The sequence below is a fragment of the Hylobates moloch genome, unplaced genomic scaffold (genome assembly GCF_009828535.3).
Source record: "Hylobates moloch isolate HMO894 unplaced genomic scaffold, HMol_V3 SCAFFOLD_18, whole genome shotgun sequence".
NCBI lineage: Eukaryota > Metazoa > Chordata > Mammalia > Primates > Hylobatidae > Hylobates > Hylobates moloch.
Genome location: NW_026652293.1, coordinates 31284095 through 31295736, shown reverse-complemented (window position 1 = coordinate 31295736; position 11642 = coordinate 31284095). Strand labels below are relative to the sequence as shown.

At 42.7% G+C, this 11642-nt stretch overlaps 1 pseudogene; it reads right to left on the bottom strand.

Moving 5' to 3' along the window:
- Positions 1 to 410: 410 nt before the first annotated feature.
- On the bottom strand, positions 411 to 1330 carry LOC116457994 (protein yippee-like 5; annotated as a pseudogene).
- Positions 1331 to 11642: the final 10312 nt, after the last annotated feature.

The following is an 11642-nucleotide window of genomic DNA, read 5'->3' as shown; positions in this document are numbered from 1 at the left end:
GTCCTAGTGCTTGGCCCAGATTTGGATCTCTTCTCTGAAGGTAGCAAATCAGGTAAAATAATTGGGTTTTTAAAAAATAAGTTTAAAATGAAGCTCAAGTTAAAAACCCATGCTCTTGACATATTTCCTTTTAAATTTTCTATAAAATACACTTTTCCACTCTAATAGCCCAGATTTTTTCTTTACACAGCCCATCACATAGTTGCAGACAGACTCTTCTGCCTTAAGATGTAAACATAGGGAAAAATGAATGACATCTGCATAATATTCTTTCTACACTCTGCTATTACATGGAAAATACAAATTTTTTTTTAAAAAACGAAAGGTTCCATCTTAGATTCTCACAACCTCTTGTTTGTGAACCTGACTCTGATACTAAGTTGGCAGTGTGTGTAAGCAGATTTTTGTTTTCAGTGAAGGAAACCTGGAAAAAGATGGATTGAGCTCATTTTCTTCCAAGAGTTATTGAATGGTACATGCTCCTCAAAGCCCTCATTCTCTCCAACTAGAGCACATTTCAGAATCACACAGCCTTCCTTATAATGCTGGCTCTTCAGTGGCAAACACAGATCCATCCCAGTTGGCTGTTGCAGTTTTTGTAGCTCACATCTTGAACCATGTGGCAGCCAGTGAGCATGGTCCGATCTTGAACTTCACCATACTGTAGGTTAACTACTTTGTGACAAAGAAACGCCCTGCTAGTGGTGCCTGTGCACCTAGTAGAGACGAGTTGAGTTCTGAGCCATTGGACAGGATTATATCACAGTTTGCACGAGAAAACAAATGGGTGCTGCCAATATAATCAAAGAAAATTCTGCCATTTTTAGAGCTGAAGTTTTAAAAACCTGCATAGGTGAGTAGAATAAAGGAGTTGCAAGAGCACACCAACCCTCCCAACAGCAAGTGAAAGGTAGGACGCAACCCACAGTGGGCGTAACTGGGCTGGCCTGGGCTTCCCCTGATGCTGGGTTGTGATACTGTAAGATTTTAATAAGATATTTAGCTTATTTAAAACAATGCCTGGTACATAGGAAGTGCTCAATAAATGCTGACCTCCTCTCCTCCTCCTCTTTCTTCTTCCTCTTCCTCCTCCTCTTTTTCTTCCTTTTCTTTTCTCCTCCTCATCACTCCCTTCCTCTTCTTCTTCATCTGGCTTCTACTTGGAAATCCTCAGTGGCAGAGATACACTGAGGCAAACCTACCTTCTCTTAATTTCCATTAATTGATCTCCAACCTGTCTTCTCATGAAGGCTTTCAGACAGCCAAAGATAGCTATTAGTACGTCCAGAACCTTCTGTAAAGTCACACAACTACACTTCTCTCTAATCATGTTTTCTCATTCCATGTGATATCCAGATTTTTTTCCATTTGTTTAAAGCCTTTCCGTTGCCCACGGGTGATGCCTTAGTGGCACACGATCCTAATGCAGTTAGTTCAGGAAGAAGGAAGTGTGGGCTTCCTTCTTTTCCAACATAGGCATGATTCCAACTCAGACATAGTTTCTTGGATCTCTTTGAAGAGGTAGAGGTTATGAACACGGTGTCTACCTAGCTGTTATCACTCATTATACCCACCCACCCCCCACCCGCCCTGGACACACATGCACATTCACCCTGCATCTCTGCTCTTTTTACTAGGGTTGAGATGTGAGCTTCTGTATGACATAACTCCTCCTTCCCCCATGATGGCTGCTGTGACACTCTGAGAGGGGACCAAATGGGTGCTGGCTATTCTGCGTTTCTTTTAGTGCCACCAAAAACATCTTCAATACTTGAAGCAGAGTAACAGCTGTGAACCAGCAGAGTGATCCAGAAATCCCCCAAGTCCTACATAGCAGCGAGTGATCCCAGGGAGATCACTGGCTTGACTTAGCAGGAGGGCTCCGCGGCAGAGAGTGAGTGATGCCCATTCTGAACCTGCAGTTTTAAGTCTCTGTTCCCCTGGTGATTGGGTACTTGATGTTTACAACTTCTCTCCTGAGCTGCGCCATTCCTCCCATCTTGCCTCCCTGTTATGCTCCACCCATTGCTGATTCCTGCTTGTCTTGCCAACCTCAGCTCTCCCCAAACCTTAAAACACCTAAGCTCAACGGTTTGCTTTTCTTTGTATATTTTAGGCTCTAGTACCTGATTCCCCTTCAGGCATTAAGCTCCTTCAATAATAACTAACAATTCTGGAGCAAGAATTGTCAGTGAAAAAAAATTAACATTTACTGAGCATTTACTATTTGCTAGACTAAGTGATTTACATGCAACATGTCATCTAAACCTCACAAAGATCCTCTCATATAAGGTAGCTCATGTTATTGGCTATTTATTATATGTTAATATATGTTATATGTGCTTATATATGTATGTGTGGGGGTATATATATATATATATATATATGTTATATGTTATTGGTTACAAGAAAAGAAAATGGGGGCCAGTCATGGTGGCTCACTCCTGTAATCTTAGCACTTTGAGAGGCCAACGTGGGTGGATTGCTTGAGCCCAGGAGTTCAAGACCAGCCTGGCCAACATGATGAAACCCCCATCTCTACAAAAAATACAAAACCTAGCTGGGGGTGGTGGCATGCACCTGTAGTCCCAGCTACTCAGGAGGGCTGATGTAGGAGGATCACTTGAGCCCAGGAGGTGAAGGTTGCAGTGAGCTGAGATCACATCACTGCACTCCAAATCCCGTCTCAAAAAAAAAAAAAAAAAGAAAGAAAGAAAGAAAAGAAAAGAAAATGGGGCTTGAGAGGAGGTTAGATATCTTGCACGAGGTCAACCAGCTGGTAGTGGTAGAACTGAGGTGGGTACCCAGTATCTCAGTCCAAACTGTAATGCTTCTCCAAACAGGAATCCTCCAGTAATTAATAATTCCTTCCCATGGGGTATCTTGGGATTCCAACAAGAAAGAACCACTGTCAGTTATGAAACAAAGGATTTATTATAAAATTTAGACCTTACATAATTATGGAAGAGGCAGAGAAAGTGAAGGTGCCACTGGAGAGTTGAAAGATCAGAGCAAGAGTAAGTAACAGTCATGCATGTCCTACTGCAGAAGTGAAACTGCAAAGGCAAGCTCATGGAAAGCCCATGAGAAACTGCCTCCACTGCCAACATATGGTGATAGGCCTGGACCCTCAGACTACTGTTGATCAGTGGGGTCAACAGTTGGAAGATAGGTAGAATGTAGAGCAGATGGCAGCAAGGGCAAACTGGAACCTGCCAGCACCTCTGCATCTGTCATCATGTCTTGTACTTTCAGCCTCCAGAACTATGGGGAAAACATTTCTATTAAGCCATCCAGCATGTGATATTTTGTTATGACAGCCAGAGCTGACTAATATACCCATAAATCAGCTGTAAAGGAGTTTGCCCACTGGTTTTGGTGGTGAGCTGCTAATATCATTCCAGTGGTGTGATGCCTGCTACCAGAAAGCTAATACAGTACCTCTAATCACAATGACTTTCAGAGGTAATCATGCTGCTTCACTTTAATCTTTCAAATCTCGTGCACATTTCTTTTTTGACAACTCCAATCAAGAACCATATGTGGGGGTGGGGGGGGAACTCTGGGAAATATACTTCCAGGTTAATCAAGTTGACATATGCAAACCATCCTGCCTTAGTCTGTGTTATGCTTTCATAAAAGAATACCTGAGACTGAGTAATGTATAAAGATGGCTTATGGTTCTGGAAGCTGGGAAGTCTAAGACGGAAAGGCTGGCATTTGGCAAGGGCTTTCTTGCTAAGTCATCTCATAGTGGAAGGGCACAGGGGGCTGGGGACCAGGGAACAAACTCACCCTTTTAGAATGAACTCAATCCTGTGGGTTTGTATTAATCAATTCATGAGGGTGGAGCCCTCATGGCCTAATCACCTCTCACTAGACCTCACCTCTCAACACAGTTGCAATGGAGATTAAGTTACCAGCACATGGTTTTTTGGCGGGCACATTTAAACCTTAAATGTGCAAACTTCTTCTCATGTATTATCCTCAAAAGCAGCAGGGCATGTTATCTACTGGAGATCCCATGCATTATCTATGATTCTTAGGGTACAATAATGCTTACAAAATCTAAGTATTTATTGGTTCACTTGTAATTCAATAACTTAGTATGTGGCTGTTATTCATTTACTTTCTTTTTCCTATTTCAGAAGATCAGAGAAGGGCTTACCATTTCAGTGCTGACCATTAGTTTAAATAAAAAATAAGTTAATTTTAAAAAATTCATTACAGACAGACAAGATGATAAATTTTTCCAGCATCAATGCATAGATAACAATTAATGCTTGACATAGATTCTATTTAAAACAAAATAATGTTTCAAAAAATTCTTCAGTAGTGGTATGCTAAGGATTCCAGCAAAGCCAAACAGCCTTCAGGCATAGGATGAGTCATCTAATTTGTTTGTCAAGGCTCACTCAGCTGGAAAGGGCTGTACTTTCATGCAGGGAGAATTTCTAATGGCAGCTTTCTGGTAGCAGGCATCACACCACTGGAATGATATTAGCAGCTCACCACCAAAACCAGTGGGCAAACTCCTTTACAGCTGATTTATGGGTATATTAGTCAGCTCTGGGTGTCATAACAAAATATCACATGCTGGATGGCTTAATAGAAATGTTTTCCCCATAGTTCTGGAGGCTGAAAGTACAAGACTGGGGTCCCAGCATGATCAGGTTCTGACAAGGTCTCTCTTTCTTGCTTGCATATGGCTGCCTTCTTGCTGTGTCCTCCCATGATGGAGAGAGAGAGGTTGGGGTGGGGAGGAGAGAGTGCATGAGCTCTGGTATCTCTTCGTCTTCTTACCAGTGCACTAATACCAACCCATCATGAAGACCTACCCTTGTGACCTCATCTAAACTTAATTATCTCCCATACCATCACAATGAGCACTGGAGTTAAAGCTCCTACATCTGAATTTGGTGGTGGGACACAATTCAGTCCATAGCAACAGGCATTTCAGACGGACCTGGAACCTTGAAGTTCTCAGGTTTCCTGCCAGCCTGACTGGACCCACAGTCTTTACACTGAACCCATTCTCTTCTGCCTTGGCTCAACATTCATCTCTTATTGGTTTTAATGTCACCAGGCTAAGAAATTCTCTTCCAGCCAAGAATCTGATTTTTTTTTTTTCAACATGAAAATCCCCATGGATATTTAGAGGGAAAAAAAGCAGCCTTCCATGAGTGTATGCCATAAGGCAGAAGGAGGCAGGTGCCCTGAGATGAGCAGATCTGTCCCCCACCTAGGAACACCATTCAATCACTCATTATACAATTATTTTGAGCATCTTCTCTGTACTAAGCACTGTGCTAGATGATGTGGGTACTATGGAGAATAACATAGATGACTCACATCTTGATCCAATGGACTGAATGTTCATGTCCCCCAAAATTCATATGTTGAAATCCTAATCCCCAATATTATGGTATTAGGAGGAGGGGTCTTTGGGAAGTGACTAGGTCATGAGGGTACAGCCCTCATGGGGATTAGTACCTTATAAAAGAGACCCCAGAGACTCTCTTACTCTCCTTCCAACAGGAGAGGATACAATGAAAAGATGGAAAGTGTGCAACCTGGAAGAGAACCATTGCCAGAACCTGACCATGACCATGCTGGCACCCTGATCTCAGACTTTTCAGCCTTCACAACTGTGGGAAATAAGTTTCTGCTGTTTATAAGCCACCTAGTCTATGGTACATTTGTTAGAGCTCTGCAAACTGACTAAGACACTGCACAATGCCAATTTCAGATACTCTGTCAAATTTTCCAGGCTAATAAACTCTTGTCTGTTAGAACTTTGTCTGCCATTGTGACTTGGGAAAAAGAGAGTCACATATTTGTTTCTCTATATTTTCTCCTTTCACATTCTCTCATCCTCATCCTACTATAGGCCTCTATGGCTTCATCTAAGTAAATTAGAGAGCAGGGACCTATGCTTTATCACCAGTTCCCTAAAACTCTTTTCTTGTCATTGGCTTTTGGAAAGGCAAGACTGAGAGCAGCAATGTCCTCCGGTGATAAAAACTGCAGTCACAATGTCTTACTGCGCGGAACCAGGAGATACCTCTCTCAAGTCTTTCACAGGCTCAGATTTTAAGTCTCCTTGGAAGTCTCTACCTCTTCCTCTCCCTCTCCCTCCCTCTGCCCCTCTCTCTTTTGAGATGGAGTCTGGCTCTCTCTCCCGTGCTGGAGTGCAGTGGTGCAATCATGGCTCACTGCAGCCTGGACCTTTTGGGCTCAAGTGATCCTTCTGCTTCAGCTGCTTGAGTAGTTGGGACTACAGGCATGCACCACCATGCCTGGCTAATTTTTTTTTGTAGAGAAGAGGGCTCACTATGTTGCCCAGGCTGATCTCAAACTCCTGGGCTCAAGTGATTTTCCTGCCTCGGCTTCCCAAAGTGCTAGGATTACAGGCATGAGCCACCGTGCTCAGTCCGCTATCTCTCTCACTTAAACAAACAAACAAACAAAAATAGAGATGGTGATGTGGATTCAGGTGAGACAGAGATCTGAAATCACCTCAGAACCAGCAATTGCACTGATCAGAGTGACCCCACACTGACCCCTTTTCACTCAGACATTTCCAAACTCCAGCTTCTTGGAGGCAGTGGTTGGTATAATTGGTTCTTTACTGGGATTCTAGCACAGGGGTGTCCAGTGTTTTGGCTACCCTAGACCACATTGGAAGAAGAAGAATTGTCTTGGGCCACACACAAAATATACTAACACTAATGATAACTGATAAGCTAAAAAAATTTGCAAAAACATCTCATAATGTTTTAAGAAAGTTTACGAATTTGTGTTGGGCTGCATTCAAAGCCATTTTGGGTGACATGTGGCCCGTGGGCCATGGATTGGACAAGCTTGTCTAGCAGATGGTTCAGATGAACCTTTAATTAAACATGTTTTCCAACCTCAATTTGACCTTCAGTGTCCATTTCAATGGTACTTGTTACACTTTAATGGACCTTATTGTTGAATTGCTAGATGATGACCTTCAGCAACCAGTTGAGTTTGGAAAACATGGGCCAATCCACCATTGCTTCACCAACTGGGTCTCTCTCCTTTTTCCTAAGATAGCTACATCAAACCTTCTCTGTTCTTCTCAAAGGGTTGATACCCTTTTACAATCTAAAAATGATCAGGTCATTCATCCAAGAATGATCAGATCACTCTGCCCTTAGAGCCCTTCTGCAGCTCCCCATTGCCTTGGGGTAGAGCTTCGCTCAGCACCTTCACTCACCTGGCCTCTAACAGCTTCAGCTCTCCGTGCCTCTCTAGTCTTGCCTCTGTCACTGAGCACAACAATGTGCTCTGTGCTTTCTTCAGTCTGCAACTCATCAAGTTCTTGCCTTTAGGCTTTCATCCCAAAGTGCTGCTGCTTTAATTTAGTATAATCCTCACCTTCCCCACACCCTAGCTGGCCTTCAGGTATCATTTTTCTTGCACTTCATGCAGGAAGACTTCTCCCCCTTCTTTCAGTAGGCTAATTATCCATGGTATGTACTCCTATCACACACTGGACTTCCTTTTCAACAGCACTCATCACACTTTAATGGATCTTATTGTTGAATTGCTAGATGATGAGCTCTACTAGATGATGAGCTTCCAGTAGGCAGGGATTGCATTGTTCTCTGATGCGTCCCTACTGCCAAATACAGAGCTTTACACACAGTAGGCAATCACTACACAACCAACTCAGTGAATGGACTAATCATGCAGGATCACAGAAAGTTTGAAAAATTGCGGCAAAGATCACTCATAATGCCATTATGAGTGATAATAGGACCATTTTCATTTTCACTTATTTCCTTCTCTTCCTTCTCCCACCAAATATTCATGTCTTTAAAGAGTTGCAGTCATTATGCACTTATAATGTGGTTTTTTGCTTCTAACTTCACATTTTTACAAGTTACACATAATGAGACTTAAGCATTGGAGCTCATCTTTGTCCTACAAGCAGCACAGGGCTCTGTCAGAAGAAATGTAAATAAGAGGGAAAAGAATACATGTGGTACATTATTGCATTTATTCTAGGTTGTGCTCTGACTCTTCCCAAACTCTGGACAAACAGGCATGGACTCTATGTATGGTAACAACTTCTATGGCAGGCTTGGATTTGTACATGGTCTGTAACAAGACAAAAATGCAGGGTACGTTCAAATAATTTGATTTTCTCCCTTCCTCCCATCCTCTCTTTCTCTCATTTTAAAAAATGATAAAAACTACTCAACAGCATAGATAGGTTCTTTCAGGTTAGGGAGGAACTATGGAGTCGAGCAGCCCTAGATTTTAAATACTGTCCCTTTGCCTGCTAATTTCGGGAAACTCACACCCTCTAAGCTTCAGTTTTCTTATTTGTATAATGAGGACAGTAGTAGTACCTGCCGCATAGTGGGGCTATGAAGTGTAAATGAAGTCATGCATATGAAGTGCTGAGCACAGTGCTTGGCACATAGTAAGTGCTCAATAAATGATAGTTATTTTAGTTTTTATCCATAAGCAGATGGATCTCCCCAACATTTCTCAGGAAACTAACCACTGTTAAGTGAATAGATCTCTGATGCTCTTACACTGTAGAGAGGACACCATATAAAAACTGCTGAAGTGAAGAGCAGCTTGAACACAAATATCTGCAATCCAGATCATCTGTCCCTTCTCTGTCTGTGCAGGCTCATATGTTAAACCACTGTCCAAGGCACATCTTCCTGGCTGGTGGACACTCTTGCTGGCCCTTAGTTTCACTTGCTCTGGGAAAAGGCTGCCTGTCTCCAAACTTATTCTTCAAATTGGATGAAAATCCTACAAGTTTTCAATCCCAATCTGTGAGACTGGGATTACAGGTGTGAGCCACCACACCCAGCCTAAAATAATTATATCTTAAGATAGAAAGAAACTGTATGATACAGCCTCTGTTTCAGTATGGGGGGCGGAAATCATGTTCCTTCTTTCTGCTGTGTTTAATGTGTTCATTAAACACACATTTACAGAGAAATTCTTGGAAGTCAAGATGAAAGGATAAAGGAATGCAAAGCACAGCCTTAAGATCTCAGAGCCAAGTGAGAGAGATCCATGCATTCACAGTAAACTATCTTCATGTGAAAAATGCTATGTTTGGAGCTGGTATATAGTAAAAAGAGAACTCAGTTAAGAATGCTATTATCTTATTTACCAAATTTAATATGCTATTGATAAGAAGATGAACTCCAATTTTAGAAATGGTGTCTTAGGTCAAATTTCCCAGAGATAGACCCTGAGACCAACATTCATGTACAACTGATTAATTAGGAAGGGCTCCCAGCGGAACCCAATAAGGGAATAAGGAAAGCAGGCCAGGGATGGGGAGGAAGCCAAGCAAAGTCCCAAAACAGCAGCTGCAGCCTGATTCCCCAGGGGAACTCTGGGGTGGTAGTTGCATCTCAAAATCTGTCCTGATTTGGGGCAAGGAACTGGACTTTCATACTTCTGCACTAGTCCTGGGGCAAGGATGTCCGGGGACATTATATTTTCAGCTCTCTGCTCTGGGCAGCCCTAGAGCAGTCTTTTGAAGAGAATAGCAAGGGCAGGCAGTTGGAAGCAGAAGCCCACATTTATATGAGGAAAGGTGCACAGAAATGGTACAAAGAATCCAAGAGGATCTGGGCAGAACACCAATAATGTTTGCTACAGAAGATAGGATGTGAGCAAATGTGCATCTTAAAAACAATGGAATAGCAATGGTGGAAATGGGCATCAGTGCATGCTTCACAGAGGAAGTCAGGTGGCCTTGAAAGGATCAGCAGAAGAAATGTTTCAGTCAGGGGGAATACGGTGAGCAAAGTGAGAGGATCAATGTGAGACCAATGAGAAGACAGAAGGGACAGCCCCATGAGTAGATTGCTATCATTGGCTGTGGCCAACTTCTGAGGCAGAGAAGCTGAAGCCACCTTAGAGGGACTTTCTGTTGGAAACACTGATTGGTTGATTCTTACTTTGACCCAGGGTCATTTTTTGTGTCCTTTGAGGCCAGCTTCTACTCCAAGGTGACATGCCACAACCAGAGCAGGATGATGGTGGCTGAAGCAGAGCCCTCAAATGTAGGCTCTGGTAGAGCTGGGAGGGCTAAGTTAGCCATACAAAAAGTTTCAACTTTGTCCTGTAAGGTCCATGGAATCTTGGAAGGTTTCTAAACTAAGGAGTGATATAATCTGACCTGTGCTTAAAAAGGGTGACGCTGGCTAAGATGCCTGCACATTTTCTTTACTAGAATGGGTACTTTTCTTTTTAACCTTTACTGTGGGACTTCACTCCCAACAGACATCTTTCTGTCCCTATCTGTCTTAATGTCCTTGGACTGCCATAACAGAATATATCACATACTGGGTGGCTTAAAAAACAAATTTTTTTTTTATACAGTTCTAGAGGCTGGAAGTCTGAGATCAGGGTGCCAGGTCAGGTTCTGGTGAGGGTCCTCTTCCTGGTCTGTGGATGACCACCTTCTCCATGTGTGTTCATGTGGCTTTTCCTCGGTGTGGGTGAGCAGAGAGAGAAAGATACAGACAGACAGACAGAGACACACAGAGAGAAAGTGAGAGCACCTTCTTGTCTCTCTTCCTCTTCTTCTAATGACACTAATTGTGTCAGATCAGGGCCCTACCCTTATGGATGTATTAGTTCATTCTCATGCTGCTATGAATAAATACCCAAGACTGGGTAATTTATAAAGGAAAGAGGTTTAATTGACTCACAGTTCCATATGGCTAGAAAGGCCTCAGGAAACTTACAATCATGGCAGAAGGTGAGGGGGAGGCAGGCACCTTCTTCACATGGTGGCAGGCGGGAGAATGAGAGCTGAGCAAAGCTAACAAAACCATCAGATCCTGTGAGAACTCACTCACTATCATGAGAACAGCCTGAGGGAAACTGCCCCCACGATTCAGTTATCTCTACCTTGTCCCACTCTTGACATGTGGGGATTACTACGATTCAAGGTGAGATTTGAGGTGGGGACACAGAGTCAAACCATATCACTTCCTTTAGCTGTAATTGCTTTTGTAAATGCTCTATCTCCAAATACAGTCACATTGCGGGTTAGAGCTTCAACATATGAATTTTTGGAGGACACAAATGTTCAGTCTATAGCATCATCCCATAGATTTCTTAAATAGTTGGAAATATCCCAGATACTTACATGCATCAGGACTCATAACAGCAGTCAAGGCTTAGCAACAGCAGGTAAATTCAAGAGTTACTTCAGCCCAGCTATTGACCTCATGTGATTATCTTCTTTAACCTATCCAGACCATCAGTTTATCTCAGTTAAATCTGTACTTCCATGGCACGTATATTGGGGAAAAAAAATGTGCTACTTAGTTTTCCCAAGGAATTTGTATTTCATCTCCTAAAGCTGACACTGGGAGTTTATCAGGTCCAGAGTTCAAATTCTGGCTTTCCAACTGATCATTATGGAGCTGGCTTCCTTGCTGGCTTTAGCATCTGGAGTTGCAACAGATACTTTGGTGCCTGAAACATGTTTATGAAATCTATGAAACCACAAGCCAGCTTGTGGCTTTTCCAAATTTTCTGTGAAGCCATAGTTACTCTTGGGCTACAGTGCCTTGGTTGTAGCACGTCACCTTGGAGGAGGAGCTGGTCTCATCAGA